General features: G+C 33.9%; 1 long non-coding RNA gene across 1 annotated transcript; it reads right to left on the bottom strand.

Annotated features, from left to right (window-relative positions):
• Positions 1 to 507: 507 nt before the first annotated feature.
• Positions 508 to 15,223, bottom strand: LOC121085288. Its single transcript, XR_005826998.1, has 4 exons — positions 15,148 to 15,223; positions 5,085 to 5,130; positions 3,853 to 3,906; positions 508 to 3,063 (listed from the first exon to the last, which is right to left on the bottom strand). It is a non-coding gene; the product is annotated as an uncharacterized LOC121085288 (long non-coding RNA).
• Between the last annotated feature and the right edge of the window lie 3,184 nt (positions 15,224 to 18,407).

Raw genomic sequence — 18,407 nt, 5'->3', positions numbered from 1 at the left:
ATTAATTAGAATACATTAAGTTTAGATAAAATACTGTGATCATCATTATCTCAACATGTAAAAATTTTGGCAATGGAAAGAGATGTTCTTTCTCAAAAGGCATCACACAGAACATAGATAATTTCTTTAACAGTACAATTGAGCTGCAACACACATACAAACAGTAGATTTAGTTATACACTCCATTAGCAAGCCTATGAAAAAAGCTTTAAATTATTGATATATGTTTGTATTATAAAAATAATATTTAAATTATTAGCTGGTGAATAAACACTATTTCATAAGTAGTTCAATAATCTTCATTAATAGTTGCTAAAATATTCTATGAATGCTACAAATAATAACCTTCTTTACTTAAATTATTTGTGGGTTCACGAAATTTCAAAATCACATTTCTGTTTCCATATATTGCAAACAATGCATTCCATATAAATTAAAGGTTTTTCTGTTTGTTGTTATCTTCAAAATTCTGTGAAAGATACAGTAATTGTGAATCTGGCTGTCTTTGGTTCTAACTATTTAGGGTTCTTCCTAAATATAATTGTTCCTTACTTCCTGTTCTGCAAATAAACAGAATTCAAGTTTAGATGATACAATGTACAGTACACCGATAAGTAACTGGTTTTAATGGAGCCGGAGTTTAGGTTATTTGTGAACCACATTTTGGTGTTTAATTATGATTATAAAAGTTGAAATCCCTTTTACTAGCTTCTGTCTTCAAGCTTACCTACATGTAGATGAAACTTAATATGTTTAGGTTTTTGGGGTTTTTTTTCATCTCAGCAGAAGTGAAATATGCACCCTTAATTATCTTGAGCGGAAAAAAAGCTTTTCTTCTGAAGTTTTACACTACTGCATACCCCTTCAGATGTGATCAGGGAAAGAAGCATTTGACTTTTTTCCATATTTGCCAAGTCCCAAGCCTCAAAGGAATGTAAGCTTTCAACTCCATTTAATTTCCTAATTACTGTTTAGATAATTAAATCACCCTTACTGTTCAGGAGTGGCTCTGAGTAGGAATTACACCCATTATAGAAACGCAGACTGTACTGTCTTTTGAGAATCAGGTAGATTCTATTCTGCCTGTTCATGCTTTATAAAGAGAAGTTCTATGTTGGAAATGTTACTAATACTATATGGAATGCAGGCAACCAAGTGCAGTGTCCTGTGTATGGTGAACTGCTAAACTTGCATAATGGTGATGTAAGTACAAAATGCATTTGAGGGGGGCTGGTGTCATAAATTGTACTAGCCATTATACAAAATTCACATGTGTATTTGTTAACTTTTCTCACTACTTAAATCCCTAGTTTGTTCACAACAATTTACTGAATTATACTTCAGACTTCTTTTGAGAAATTTTAATTGTTAACATCATGACTTAGAATCAGGTCTGCCACTACAGATATTGTATTAATTTCTTATTACATTACATTTCAATTATTTTTTGTTTTGAGCCAGAAAGTGTTATATACCTCACAAACCAAACAAATGTTCCAATTACAAAGATCTACTCCAGGTTACATAACAGCAATAACTGTGTGGTAAATAGAGAAATTAAGAACATGGATGAAATATGAAGGGAAGTAAAGTAATCAAAGAAGATATTCCTCCTCTTAGGGCTCTTAACATGAAGTAGCAGATGTAAAACAATCAGCTGCAGCTCCTACCACCCCTACTCATCTTTCTCATCCCACTGATAAGCATAGTTGTCCCCGAGGTAGGTACACATGATCCACTCAAAAATCATCTCCAGCATCACCTCAGTTTCCAGTCTATTATACAGAAGTTAAACAAAACTGGAGTCAGCTTAACATAAGATAAAGGATGAAGGCCATAGTGGTACTACTTATTCACAAGCAAATCAGACATCCTTGCCTCCAGGGAGGAAACGCTGCTCAGGAGGGCATGGAGGGCCCTCAGGGGCAGCAACGGTTTCAAGCCTTTGATTTTAATCCAGTGCTGCATGTCTGCCTCAATTAGTCTAACCAAATTCTGTGTGTGGCAACCTTAAGTAAAAAACATGCCTGCTTCTGCACGGTTCTCTTCAAAGTATTTATATACCCCAAAGAATATAGAAATAATTTTGTCTTCTCTTATATTAAACAGAGGATTGTGAGAACAGGTGCGTTCTTACACATATAAATTATGCATTTTTTTTCTCCAGTTCTTTGAGGGTGATAGACATAAAAATGCTTTCCAAGGATTTCAGTAACCTGTAGTGTGAAGGAAAAATGTATGTTAAGAAAATACCTACAGAATTTTATGTAGAAAAACAGATGATATAAACATATTTCAACTCAACCCAACAAATAGGTTTTGCTTGAGAAGTTTTGTTAATTATATTTTCAAAGCATCAGTGTTCCAGAATACAATAAAGAACTAAGCTGTGCTTTTCTTTTCCTCCCAAAAGAGTGATGTAATTAGATTGCACGAGGTTATTAACCAGTTGAAAATAGCTTACAATGTTGTAAGCCTTCAGTATTGAGGGCTGCAGGGTGCTCTGTACGGGAAGAGACCATGAGCCACTTTGTGCCATTCCTGCATGCTGGAGCAGGGATGTCTCTGAGGGACTGCAGCCCATGGGTGGTCCACACTGGAGCAGAGGAGCAGTAAGAAATAAGGAGTAGCAGAGGAAAACAAGAAGTGAGGAGTAGAGGGAAACCTCTATGTTCTGACTTTAACCTCCTGCACCACCACCTCACCTCACCAAGGTGGGACCGAGTACAATGTGTGGTGAAAACAAGGGGAGTTGAGACTAGGAAAAGACCTGTTTTATTGTTTCTTCCACTTTTCTTGTGGCAAGTTATTTATTTGAAAACAAAAGTCAATAACATTAGGCAATCACAGCAACTCAGGAAAAAAAATAAAGGTCTGTATTTTTAGATGTATTCTTTTATCCTGATTAAGATCAAAAGAAAAGACTAACTTTTTCCAATAAGATCAGGTTTTCTGTATCCAAATTGTGTTGTCACAAGCCTATAAAAAGAAGCTTGTTGCCTAGATTTACAAATTTTCTGTGTATGGTCCTTTCCCATCCTTTGTAGCTGGTGAATACAGTACCTACAGAAGTCAGAAAGCAATTAATTAAAGTAAGGAAACAAGATCAGCAAGTACAGATACTTATCACAGTTACAAATTAAAAAAAAAATAAATATTCTTGTCTAGAGAAATAGGCAAGAGTAATCAGCTGAATTTTGAAAAATTATACTGAATAAATAGTTTAAAACATAGGTCAGCAATTGTCATTATTACAATAAAAGTTTCCTAAATATAATTAAACTAAATATAATTAAAATGAATAAGCATTGCACACAATTCATTAACTTCCTCATCTGGTGAAAGAATTAAGAGGTACAGATTTATGGTGTTTTAAATGCCAAAAATTTTAGACTCTTTGGAAAGGTTACTAGAAGTGTAAGTTGAAATATGTGAAGTGTGCTGTTAAAACAGTTACGCAAGGTGTGTGGTTGAAATCATGTGTTAAATTGCAATGACTGAAAATATGATTTAATTATCTGTGAAGGTTTTGCATATACAGAAGGCATTCTGTAGCAGATGGAAAAAGGACTAATGCAGAGGCTGTGTGTGGAACAGAATACCAGCTCAGCTTTCTTGTTGGGGTGTGTGGGTGCATGTGTGGGGGAATATGTTAAATTTATTCCACTAGGCTGTGGATTGATGACAGTGAAAATCTGACACTGGGATCCCAGTGCTCGGTTACACAGAACACTAATTCAGTATCAACTAAGCCTTGCCAGTTCAAACTTGTTCAATGTGTGATGTGGTAACAGGAAGGTTTGATGTTGAATCAGCTGTTACCAGTACACCATACTCCTCCTAACATTCTACCTTGCATTTTCTGTCTTTTTGCAGCTGGTGTAAAACTTCTTTAACTTCCAGATGCTGTAATACAATAGAAATGCAGTTATGTGACTACAAGTACATCAAATTCATATCAGTGTATTATCCATTCATGTATAGGTTTAATATTAATGATCCTAAAACCACATCTGAGGAGCTTCATCAAAATCTAGAGTCAAGAAGAGATATGACAATTAGTGACAATCTATTACAGGTAAAAGCAGTGCATGTCATTGCTCAGTTCCCACTCTTTACTCCTTGAACACTGATTTAGAAATCTTGTTCTCGATAATGGAAACTGACATTTAATTCTTTTGTTTTATGGAAAGGTGCAATAGTTCAAAACAATGTTTTCTTGTGCAGACCTGCAAAACATGTTTCCACAAAGTCTTGAAAATACATTTATTACGTATTACATGATATTACATTATATCATATTACATTATATTATATCATACTATATTATAAACATTATATTATAGCATATCATACAAAATCACATTATATTATATTATATTATACTATATCACATAATATTATATTAATTATATTAATTATATCATATTATATCATATCATAGTATTTCACATATATTACATTGTTATGGTATAATATTATTAGCTTTATTTCGTTTATTTTATTTTATTTTACTTTATATTAAATAGAAATTATTTCACTTTCACTTAAGGTGTATCTGACCATGTTGTACTGAACTTAAGGGAAAAAGTAAAGAAGTATATCAGTAACCAATAACAAGCAGCACTACTATAAAATATAGAATAACTATAAAACAAGTTCTGCATGTCTATGCAGGTTTATTTTAATTTATCATTATCAGATCTGATGTTGATATTATAATGGAATTATTGTGTTTTCTTTTCTTTGGAAATACATTATTTAATAAGAGAAACCTTATATTCCATTTTGAGTCCAGGAAAAAAAAATGCTCCAAGAAAAGCCCATTGTTTCTTTTCAGATGTGTGAATGTATGTGTACACATATGTATGCTTCTATGTGCGTATGTGTATATACATGCATTTATTTTCATGGGTTTTATTACTACTTATATTACTTAAAATCCCTGTTAATGGGTTGAAAAGGGCACATGAAAACCTGCAGCAGCATCAGGTAAGAGTAGACCTACAGTAAATATCAGAGTAAATTACCTTTTTTATATAACATTTTGAAAGTAACTCCTGTAAATGAGAAAGTCTACTTACAGCATTACAATATCTTTGAGGTGGCATTTTCAATAACTTGTGGTAGCTGTCAAAAATATCACAAACAGAAGTTCAAGTTATCTGTACTAGTTCTCTTTTATCTGCCTGAAGTAGGGGAAGACAACATCAAACACAGAAAATTAATAGAATTTTGAGTTGGTTACAGGCTATTTCAGTAGTGCCCTCAAATTGGACTAGAAATCTTTATCTTTTGGAAATAACATTTTGATTAATTTTCAGATGAAATCTGGTCCAAAAACTCTTGAAATCTGTGGAATCTTACTTTAGTGTATTTGAATCAGAGCCATATCTGAAAGCATTATTTAAGAAGAGGTAAAAATGAATTTTAAAAAAGTAGGTGGAATTAAAAAAATCATATGAACTAAGAAATACTGCCGTATATTCAAATAGAGTAATACCGAGCAACCAACCAACCCTACTGCATACTATAAATAGTAATATACTATTATGGAAGTACAGGGGAACACTGAATTTGTAATTCAGGTACAGATAATACAGTAAATTTAAATAGTATCAGCTATATACATAGCTATGTTCAGATATACTACATTCCTTGTGGTCAGTTCAGGTGTAGTTAGAGCAGTTATGATAAAGAGAAATGGCAAGAAAAACAGTGTAGATATCCTGCAGAAATTATGCTTGGTTTTGTCACCTTTGATATATACTGCTGTAAAGTTCAGATTATTGTTCTTTCCTACAGTTTAACTATGGTCTAAAAGTAAAAAGCTTTCAGTAAAACTTTTGGACACATGTATTTTGATATACTATGTTTTAATAGGTGGTTTCTTAAATAAAAAATAATTAGTTAACTGACATAGTGACACTATTATAAAATTTCTGTGAAGGCTGAGTTCACTGAATCAGAGACTTCCCTTTTATCATTTTAGAGGATACTGCCATTGTAACAAAATCATGTCAATAAAAATACCTAAACTACTTCTATGGGATATTACTGGTATCCATAGATACTAAGATGAGTCATTAAATTTTAAAGATAAAGTTTTAAAAATAAAACTTGTAGATTATGCCACATGTAGTTTTACAGGGGGGTTTATTGCATTTTTCTATCATTTCCTTCTGACTTAAATGCAGATTTAATTATATACAGAGATAAATACATACCTCTACATTCTGTGTTACATATATACGTATTTATATATTACATATATATGCAGGAAAACTCTGATAACAGGTAATTAAGTGAAGAGTAAATTTAATACTGTATCAAAAAAAATCAGCATGCAGCTGAGTAAACTTAACAAAAAAAGAGTAATCCTGAAAAGCCCCCTGAAACTGGGGAAGGAAATAAAGGACTCTAGTTAGCCATCTGAGTTGGTAATTCACAAGAACATAACAGGAAGTTATTGCTATAGATCAGAATTGCTGTTCTTTCTGGCCTAAAGCCAAATTTAGTAGTAAATTTTACCACAAAACTCAAACTGCAGGAAATACAAGTCTGATTTAAGGAAGAAAAATGCTGCTACTCAACCAAAATGGCTTTACAAATAATTGCAATCTCTATGATCTGAATAAGAAATTTCTATTTTTTAACAAATAATTCTAGAAAATGCGACTACAGGTTCATGATGTTGCCTGATGCCATAAAATATTTAAAATCAATTTCATTTGTCTGCTTCTATTTCTTTAATAATTGACTAGGAATCATTTTCTTGATTTCGGTATGACCCTATTGTGTTAGTAAATCTTCTCTGTAATGAATCATCATAAAGCTGGAATGGAGAACAAGTGTGTGTTCTAAAGAGCACAGTTACTAGTTTGGGTCCAGAAGTTCTGTAATTCCTTCCCAAAAGCCATGTTCCCAAACCGATAAGGATTTCCCCTCATCAGGACTCCTTTACTTAAATGTAGTGCTGCAGTCACAGCTCAGAGATATTGGCACTGTTTTCCTGTCTGAATCTTGTGCATATTAGCAGTCTCCTAGACAGATCCACAAAAGACTGTGAACTGAAAGACCAATACATAATCTAAGACAAATTTAGTTATCTTTGCCAATGAAATTCCACAAGGACAAATGTCAAGTACTGCACTTGGGAAGAAAGAGCTCCCGTGGAATAAGAGAGGCCGGGACCTATCTAGAAGGGGAGCAGCTCTGTTGAAAAAAACTTGGATGTGCTGGTAGACAGAAAGATGGGCATGAACCAGCAGTGTGCCCAGGCAGTACAGGAAGCCAAGAGCCTCCTGAGTTGTATTAACAGAAGAATGGCCAAGAAGTCAAACAAGAGTGATTATACCCCTCTCTTCAGCACTCGTGAGACTGTATCTAGAACCCACTAACAAATTTTGGCCCTCCCAGTTAATCAAAGGCATTGGTTAATTTGCATGGGTTCAGCAGGGAGTCAACCGTGTGGTCAGGAGCTGGAGCACTTGCCCTGTGAGGAAAAGTTGAATGAGCTGTGATTGATCAGACCAGAGAAGTCATGGCTTTGATTCCCTGTGTGATGGTGTTGTCATCAAGACAGTGGAGCCAGGCTGTTCACAGTGCTCGGTGGTGGGAGGACGAGGTACAATAGGCATAAACTGAAATGAAAGAAACTTCTTCTGTGAGAGGACAGTCAAGCAGTGAAACAGGCTGCCCAGAGATGTTGTCAAGTCTCCATCCTAGGTGTTTTTAAGAAGCAACTGGATCAAGATCTGAGTAACATGGTCTGACCTGAGAGCTGAGCTCCTGATGTCCCTGGTAAACTGAACTATCCCATGAACCTAAGGTTAGTAATTTTATCACACAGTAGAAAAAAAATAAACTCTGTGACCTAAGTGTCAGGCAGGAATTATATGTTTTTTTGGTTTTTTTTCATTAAAGACCTTACTTGATGTCTTGGAATAAAAACAGTTTTGAAGACTACATTTAAAATTTGATAATCAAAAACTTCACTGAGGTGCTGCTTAGCCTGGGAAGACTCAAATGTAGAACCTTCTTTGAATTGTACAGATATCAACATTCCTGATGCTGTTCACCTACATAACTAGGTCATGGTACAGCAAGAGCATCACTGTCCTCCTTACCAGTCTCAAAGTTTGCACCAGGCTAATGTTGACTACTCGTTATGCAGAATGTATACATAAACTAGACTGAAACTGCATTTCCACACACAATACTGAGAATAACCAAGTTTACAAGGAAAAAAGTTACTAGAAAACATCAGTTTACAGTAGAGAAGATTGTATGACCAGAAATTTTGTTTGAAAATATCCACTAAATCATTAAATATTACCTTATTTATTTATTTAATTATAAGGTGTAGATAAAAGTCATGTATGGTCTTCAGCAAAATTTCAGATTGAGTACATGTATGTGCAGGAAGAAATTCATGAGATCTTACTCTATTGAGTGGCTCAGAGATCTTACCATTTTACACCGCACTTCTTCATTGCTTTTCAAAATGTCATGCACAGAAGATATGAAGACAATGTATAGACCTACGAAGTATGTCCACAGGACATTTGCAAAGCCTATGTGTAAGAAGCAGCTACAGAGCTATTTCAAGTTTCTTCAACTGTCAGTTTTAAGTAGGTTTTTGATTCAATGTAAAAATTATGATTGAAAGATATTTCACATCTTATAGAAAAAATCATGCTAGTGAGTTCTGCATTTGTAGTTTTAGGATATCATTTATCATTTCATTGCTTCTAAATGCAAGAGGTTTGGTTAGGAATTGAATGTGTCAGCAAAATGCTGATGTTTAGGGATTTAAAGTTTTTTGGTTTTGGTTTTGGTTTTGTTTTTCTTTTTAAGGTAAACTAAATATAATGAACAGAATGAAGTCTTTCTGGTAAAAAATGAAAGGTCACCCTGTAGGCTTAAAATTACCTTTCTTTCAGGAATGCATTAGGCTAAAATTTATAAAATCTTATTAATAGAAAAGGCTTTTCACTGGTAGATGAGTAAAGAATTAACTGTACTAACATTGTGATAATAAAATACAAGATACTGAGATAAGAAAGAAAATATTAGTCAGTAAAAAGGTTCATGGCAGAAATTAAACTTCTGAGAGGCTTATTGTACATATCAGTAAAAAGGAGATAAAATGTCTAACTTCTGCAAAGATTTTTCTTATAAAATCAGACTAGTTTCATTTGAAGAAGTGCTGTGTTATGGTAAAGAACAAATATGTGTAAATTTATTCCTTTTACTTAAAAAATCAGATAAAACTTCTAAAAAAGATTTATCTTTTTCCAGAGGATGAATGGAACACAAATAAAAGCAATACATTCTTTCTACATTACAGGAACCAAGCACTGCCTCAGTAATCTTGGGAATATAGGACAGTTTAATATCCATAATTTTTGTACATATTATCAGATAAAAGTTCTAATTAAGAAAAAGAAGATACATAATCTGGTAATGTTTAGTAAGAAATAAGTCAGAATGATCACCTTTCACTTTAAATGAAACAACTTTTTTTCCCCTGGAATTTATTCTTTATACAAAGGACAAGCACACAAACTCAATAAGATATTCAGATTAAAATTAGTATTGTTACATGATGATAAGGTGTCTTACAAGAGTGTTTGATAAATGTATGGGTAATCTAGGGCTGTTATCACTAATTCTTAACAGTAGCTATTTCTAAAATTGTGCCAATTGTGACCGGATATTTTTTTTTTTCGTACTGTGAAAAGAGATGTGTTTCATATTGAGGTTAGCCAATACCTTCTATTTCTGTCAAAGATGGGACAGATTTACCATTTCCACTAAAGTTAACCTGCCAGGTGAAACTGAGCTACAACTTAATTTGAAATTAGCTGATATGGGGGGGTGGGGGGTGGGGAGGTGGGGGGGGGGGGAAGAGAGAGAGAGAAAAAAACCTCACAAAACAAATCAAAACCAGAGTGAGAAAAAAAAAAAACCCAAACCCACAAGCCAAAACAAACAAAAAAAAACAATAAACAACTTTCTTCTGCAGTTTTCCTTAACTCCTAGCGTTTTGTCCAAGGAAAATGGTCTCAGTTGTACAAACTCCATTTCTCTTCCAATGTCATTCCACCTTCCTCCACACACTTATGTTTGCACGTAAATTTGAAAACATAGCTAGGTGCATGAGCTGCCTTACTGACTTGTGAATATTAACACAAATTCACAGATTTTACCGAAAGCTTTCTTAAGCATTTGCAGCAAGGACACCTATGTCCATACAAAAATTAAATGGATAGATTTTTACTTCATCTTCTCCCTGAGTGCTTTGACTTATTGTCTTTAAATAGTAGCTTTCACTGAGCTTTCACCCAAGGAATTAACTCCAAAGTTTCTGCATAACTTAGTTTTATAATTATAAAACTAATGGCAAACTAATTTACAAAGTCAAATTCGGGTGACTAGAAATGAAAGGTATTAGTAATTTTACTACGAAGTTTTTAGAATAGTTTATTTCTTTATGTTAATAAATCTATATCTGCTGCTAACTGGAATTCAGATGAGGGTAAATTTATACATATCTAGCCCAATTTTTTCCTCTTTGACAAACAAGAACTATTTTGAATAATTTTAAACCTAGAAACCAACCCTCAAGTATTAGACTAAAAATAAAGTCTGTGGAATTTTTATGTTTTATTTTTCTGCCAGCTAAAAATGGCATAGCCTGCTGAATGCATGCACACAGGCTAAACTAATAGATGAACATCCATCATGTCTTTTGCCTAGAGCAGTGGTTTCCAGCCTTCAGGCTATGCTGAGCCAAATCTGCTCTTCCTTGGGTTTGGAAAAGCCTGGCAGCAATTATGGGATTCTCCTGTGAATACTTATACACAGAAATAAGATTTTTAAATAATTTATATACAGTCAAATCTGAAATCTATTCTACGTTTTCTAAGTGGAAGCCAACTTTTCCTTTTAGATATGCAGCAGCTGAATTTAGGTATAAACTTTTAAAAGGGTTACTGTTAGCAATTAACAAATGATTGGTGTCATTACATTCACATTTATGAGCCTGAGATGTGGTATAAATGAATGACATCTTGTAACCTGTGTTAGGTTGTTATTGTGATTTTAAATATGTTCTCCACTTATTCTTTCTCAGGTTTTTTTTCTTTGTTTGTTTCTGATATTTTCCTTCCCATTGCTGAGAACACTTTTGGATTCCATGAAACCAAAAGAAGATAGATGTGCTTTTTATCTCAGAGCATGGATTTTGTCATCACTAAAGGAATCCAGCAGTGTTAAGGAAAATGAGGTACTATCCTTCAATTTTTAAAATTTGACTGAGTTTTGAGTTTCATGTTTTTTCCTTGGACTTTCTTTATGCATGCTCATTGCTTTGTTTCTGAAAAGTGGGAAGAGGAAATTAAATGTTTCCCTTTGACTGTGCCTGTTCTTTCTTGGGCATAATTATTTAACACATTACTAAACCTCAAGAGTGGTCCAAGGTCAGCTGAAAAGAAATATACCAAAGTAAGGACTCCTGAAGAAGACCAAGTACCTCGTGAAGTAGAAATTACAGTGGGGACAGGGGTTGCACATTGTTAGTCTCTCAAGTGATTCTGTAGCTCCTGTATGTGGAAACTTGAGTTCATGTGTGGGGTGGGGGAGACAATTCATTACATGTTTGTGAGTTCTGCCTTACCAGCAAATCTTCACAAGTTTTGGACAACGGTTACTTATTATTAAATAAAGATTCTACCTTCTAGGTTTGCAGATACTCTTTGCAACGCAGCTGACTAAAAGCCTATTCTTACTCCTGTTGATGCCCACAGCATTTTTCTTTTACTTTGAATGGAAAAGCGTTAAAACTCTCATTAAAATGTAGACACAAATTACAAAGGTTGTAATTAATCGGTAACATAACCCTTTCTTTCTTCATAAAATAACCACAAACAAATTATAATTTATAAGAATTTTTATATAATTTGAAGTTGTTTGCACACATTTTATATTACCATATTTTGTCCTATTCACTGTTTGCAAACTTTTGACTGTGTCTTCATTTATATGTTGTTCTTTTTGCAGTAGCAGTTTATGTTTTATGTAGTCTATATGCAAATGAAACTCAGCAAAGGAATGTTTTGGCTCAGAACAGATTTCTGTATATTTTTTCTATGTTGAATTAGGTTTCTTTCAATCTCAAACTGCAAAATTATTATTGACCAGTTCGTCTACATTTCTCTCAATTATGCTGATATTATATTGACTTTAAAGGATGAAACTTGGAGCTGAAAATTAAAGAAATCAGAATAATGCTTCATATACTACTAAATCTATACATAAGGATATACTTTTCTTTTATAAATTAATTTATTCTCCTGCTACAAAGTCACAGCCCTTAAACAGGTTGTCAAAAGCTGTTGATAGTTCTGGGGTATTCCAACCAACCTTGTTTCTATAACTGATTTTGAACTGTACAAATATCTGACATGAATGAAAAATAAGCAGTCAGGAATGAAGTTCTAAAGTGCTCTCAGCTGTTTTACAACTTTCTTTAGAGTCATATTTTAAAACCAAGAAATATATTTATTCAAAACCCTGATAAAAATACACAGTAAAAAACACCAATATGGACATCACATTGTAGACAGAACATCTTTCCTCGGTTGCCATGGTTTTTCTTCTTCCTTACATCCTCTTTTCAAGAAACACTGATTCTGAACTCCAAAATTGTTCAATAGATATTTATCAGTCTAATTAACATTTTCTCAGGCCCAAAATGAAAGTTCTGATTTATATTAGAGAGAGGATCTTCCTGAAAACAATAAGCCCAGTAAATGTGTAACAAGCCTGATCTTATATCTTTATTGGTTTTGGCTGGGACAGACTTACTTCTCTTCAAAGTAGCTTGTGTGGTACTATGTTTTGGATTTGCGATGGAAACAGTATTGATAGAACACGAATGTTTCAGTTATTGTTGAAGGGTGTTTGCACAGGGTCAAGGCCTTTCCTACTTCTCACACTGGCCCACCAGTAAGAGAACTGGTGGGCCAAGAAGCTGGGAGAGGACACAGCTGGGATATCTGACCCAAACTGACCAAAGAGACATTCCATACCATTTGACATGCTCCACAATAAAAGCTGGGGAAAGAAGGATGAAGGGGACAGGATATGTTGGTGTCATGGTGTCTGTCTTCCCAAGTAACTGCTATGCGTGATGAAGCCCTGCTTTCCTGGGGATGGCTACATATCTGCCCGCTGATGGGACACAGTGAATTAATCCCTTCTTTTGCTTGATTGTGCATAGAGCTAGTGCTTTACAGATTAAATTGTCTTTATCTCAACCTGTGAGTTGAGATAACACTTTCACCCTTCTGATTCTTTCCCATATCTCATTTTGGCAGAGTGACCGAGCAGCTGTGTGGTGCTTAGCTGACTACTAGGGTTAAACCACAACAGTATCAAGCAGAGAACTGAGTTTTGGTTCAAATATTAAGGTATCATCCCTGACAATGAAGCTGTACCTCCTCTGGAGAAACAGTGCGTCCATACTTCTTTCTTTCTTCTTTCCCCACCAAAGGAGTTAATAAGGATTCATTTTTTGTTATTTTTGAGAATGAAAATGAGTGTACACTTTGTTTTCATTCTGGAACTGAAATTCTAATTTTGTGGCAGTCCTTGAAAAAAATTTTATATGTAGATTGATATGGTGTTACTATTATAAGAACCTGCTTATTGTTACCAACTTTAATTTATTGTACTCTTATTTTCCACCTTGAATGCCTGTCTTTGGTTGATTTTTCTTTGTGTTTTTCTACTTGATAATGTATGACAATATTTCTTCCTACAGTGCCTAGTCCAAATATTTTTTTTGGACCTTTGATAAAGACTGATGCTTTGTTCCAAATGCCAGACACAAGGTAAAATACTTATTAAAAGATTCGTATTTTTTCCTTCCTTACCCAATGTGGTTTTTTACTTGGGTTTTTTTGTGGTTTTTTTTGTTTGTTTGTTTGTTTTTGTTTTTGTTTTTGTTTTTGTTTTTAATAGAGAAGACCGTTTCTTATAGAACTGACCTGACCTAAATTACATATTTAATTTCCTAGGGCTAGTAGGAAATGCAAAGGAAAAAACCAAACAAATAAAGATATAAAAATAAACTCATAATACTTACAAAACTATGTCAGTAGCTGAATTGTATTTAAAAAAATGCTGGTGTTTGCTTACATCTATTGTACAATGGTTATAACAGTCAAGGAGAATGCAAGAAATCTAGGTGAAATTTGTTTGTTTAAAGAAGTGTCAGTCCATATCTCTTAGAATAATATCCTACCTACAGAGCTACAGCTTGTGCTTGAAACACAGATATGCTACTTATATTTATAGTTCTGTATTTTATACAGAGGCAAAATCACTTAGCATTTAATGTCTAGTGGCATCCTGCCTTCATGGTTTGGTTTCCACATGAGGAGGCTCATCCACCAGATACAAACTAGACTTTTACCTTCCTTTAAGGCAGTGTCTTCTGGCTCCTACCAAATTCAGAATGAAAGAAGGCAAGTGACACATAATCAGGTGAAATTCTGCCCTGTGAAAAGCAACAGCTTCAAAACCTTGTTGAGTTCGGAATTAAAACAAAAGATCTCACTGCAGCAAGGGCAAATATTCCGTTTCTGCTGAATCTGTAATCCAGCTTGAGATGGGTGTCAGGATCTCTCACACTGGAGAGAAATGAAATACCACTCTCGTCAGCTGTCTTTTCTAGGAGAATAAATGTTTCCTAAGCTGAACTCCTCCACAGAGATGGTAGGAAGAGATAATAATCTGTGTTTTATTCTGTATCCAGCAGTAATTCAAACTGGGTTCCTGTACTCATTCTGAAAGCAGTTATTTCTCTCCCTAAAGAGTATCATTGTGATAATGTTGAAAGTTGAAAAAAGTGGTTGTGTGCATGACCCTCATCTATTATTCACGTCCAAAATACATGTAGACAGAAATCACATCTACATCTAGAATATAAAAATAATTGTTAATGCAGATTGTAAAATCTTTCTGTTTATTAGCTAGGATGTGTATGTTCAGTTTATAATGACAGTAATCCTAAACTAACATTAATTCAAGAAATAGAAGTTTCCACAATTTAATTTTCTATATTATGGTACTTACTGATGATGAGTATTGATCTCCTTGGAAGTGCAAAGTGGGATTTCCAGGTTCACAAAGGCTGTAGAGAATATCTCAGATATAATAGGAGCCTCTTAGCTATTAGATAAGAATCTGTAATCTCTAACAGACCTTCTGTTGGCTTTTTGTTTATAAGCTACTCGTGTATTTCTCCAGCTGAATCTTTTCAGAACATTCCAAGAGAATTTGCAGACAGAAAGACTGCAATTTTATTTTTGGGCAGAAAACCTGCACATTTAAAACCTTCAATTTTAGTTGGACTACTGGACTTTTGTTCACTAGTTCTTCGGGCAAATGCACTTTTCTGCCTTTAGGCCTGCCCAGAATCACACCAAACTTCACAGTTGCGTACATGTTCAGAGAAATGGCTGCAGTGATTCAGCTTCAAGCCTGATTTTACATCTATAAACCTTACATAGATCCATACATCACCTTATGTTTCTGTCTGAATGAAAAAGAATACTTTTTTGTCTTTCACTCGATTTTCTAGCTTTCAGTCCTTGTGTGTTTTCTTTTTCTATTTTCATCTAATGTGTAATGCTTTAAAGTATAATTTTATTTTCTCATACATCCATTTTCAGTTTCACTTTGTCCCTCAGGGTTTTATTTTTCTCTCCACTTTGTCTTATTTTTTACACACCTTTGACAAATACAGTAGTGGAAGTTTCTTTTTAAGGAATCTTCCAGTCTTGCAACCAATCAAGACAAAAGAAAATCTATATTTTGCAGATCATTTACTCTGCCTACACTGTCTGCACACATAACAAATACAGAAGAAAACATTGCTACTGAGCAAATGGTGAACAGTATAACGCAATGAATCTTACCAAGTACTGACATTTACTAACGTATTACCTTTCCTACTATATTGAACTGTGTACCCAGTTATTTGATTTCATAAGAATATATGGAGACCTGAACACCCAAATTTTTAATAGAATGTATTTAGGAACATAAGAGAACAAATGAGAAAGCTGAATTTTATGGTGACTTTCTAAAATTGGAACCCTGTTGTTGCAGCTATATTTGACATTCATAAAAACATGGAGTGTTTCTAGGAAGAAACTTAATTTGGAATCTGATGCAGAGAGAAATTCAGGGAGCAAGGACTGAATGTCAGGTATAAAATGTTGCTTCAGTAGACCAAAAATCCTTACTACAAAAATAACAAACAAAACCAATTAGCATTTTAATAGCCAGAATAAGGAAAACATATTGCACAAAAAAGAAGGATAAATAATGTATTTTCCCTGAAAATATAATTGCTCTAAAACAGCAGAGTGAATCCAGGATCAATGATATTTCGGACGACTGTGTTGCATTTTGTTTGCCTTACAAAGAAATAATTTATGTATATATTCTTTCAAAGCACTTGTTTTATTACATTAGTTTAATAAAAGTTTTCTGGTTTCTATCTTATTTCTTCAAGCTTGTTTTAGTGTGATCTCTAATATGCTCCCTTTAGTAGTCTTCCCTTGAGGGGAGGCTAGCAAGAGGTCACACATTTGTACCGTTTGGCTTCCTTTACACAATTTACAATCTATAAACATTTAATGTCCTGTTGTTTAGTAATTGGTATGTCTTCTTTTATATAGGGGAGGTTTTTTTTAAAAGACAGACTTCCTGAATTCTTCACACTTCTGGAGACTTTTGCTAAAAATGTCTACCGTAGGAATACTGCAGAAGCAGTGCCAAGCAGTCACGCTAAGGGGCAGGTCCTTCTGGATAATAATGGAGTCTCTCAGATGCACCCATGAGATCCAGAAGGAACTTCATGTTCCCTTGCTTGTCCTGAGGGTCTGCGGTTGTGATAAACTGACTAAAAGTTCAGGGAAAAGAAGTTGCTTAGAGATTCAAAAAGGACATGTATGATCTCTGCAGCAGGGTATTTTGAAGGACTAAGGCAGAGACAGAAGCAGACACATTTATTTAAAATGCATTTCTAATTTATTTCCTTTTCTTTGCAAAGAACAAACAAAAAATAGCTTTGTGTTCTGCGTTTCTGATGCTTTTGAGCTCCTCATTTTTCTCTTAGAGAAAAAGCACATCCATTTGGAACAGAATTCTTTTCCCTCTCCATGTCCATTCATTTGGCTGCCAGAACAAGGAAAACTCGATTCAGTCAGAGTCTCTTGGAATGCAGCCCAAAGAAAACAATCAAGGTCAAAACTTGGAAGGTAATTAAACAAAATAAGCAAAATTACGTAGCAAGATTGTGATCTTAATAGTATACTTTAAAGAGCTTTTATTCTGTGAAGTTCAGTGTTCCCTTAAAATCATAGTGCTTAAATAAGCTCTTATTCCTGTCAAATTACTTACCCAGTTCTCACATAACACCCATTATTATGGTAAAGCTTGTCTGCTTGTATGTACTGAAAACTGCTTATAAAATATATACTTTTTTTGCGGAAACATTCTTGGGGTAAACAAATTTCAACCAGGTTAATAAGAAAGAAGGTAAAAACATAATGATACTGAGAGAAAAACACTTCTCCATTGTTCCTTCTTCTAAAAAAGAAAAAAATATCAAGAAAATGGAAAGGTGGAAGACTGACATACTGTCTTGTAGCAAATAAATAATGATGCAATCTGAATGCAAAAAACCTGCTGCTAAAAATTGATTGCAAGGCACAGTGTTTAAATGCTCTAAAAATTTACAAGAGGGAGAGAAGAAAGAAACATGAAAGATAGAATACAATATACAATTTTGGGGAGAATACAATTGAAAACAAATATATGTTTTCAAATATATACAGTGAACTTAAATATCATTTATTTTACATCTAAAATAATATTTATAAGGCATAAACCCACAAATAGTTGTGACTGAAATTCATTTAAGATTTAAATTTTAAAACTGTACTTTAAATACTAAATTGGCCATCTGGTCCTTTAAAGATAAATGTATTAACTGCATGAATTTACTTCAAGCTAGTGTGTAATTTAATTTCTATAAGTAAGTGCCATGCAAATGTGGGACAAGGAAGGCTTGTCAAAGCTTCTTTATTTTTAAGTGTGAAGAATGCCAGGGTAAGGAGGTCGGAATTTTTTTGCCAGTATGTTAAACATACCTATTGTTCTCTTTGAGAAGATCAGTTGTGAAACTCACTAAATTTATTCTGTTTATTACACTGGAAATATATTTTCTCATGTTACCTCTTCTTTACCTTATTTTTTCTGTCTCTGTTTAGCTGAATATTTGAACAATTTGCTTCAAGTTCTATTATGTTTAGGTGTTACCT

This window comes from Falco naumanni, chromosome 1 (assembly GCF_017639655.2).
Source record: "Falco naumanni isolate bFalNau1 chromosome 1, bFalNau1.pat, whole genome shotgun sequence".
NCBI classification, from domain to species: Eukaryota; Metazoa; Chordata; class Aves; order Falconiformes; family Falconidae; genus Falco; species Falco naumanni.
This window is presented reverse-complemented; position numbering and strand designations above follow the sequence as displayed.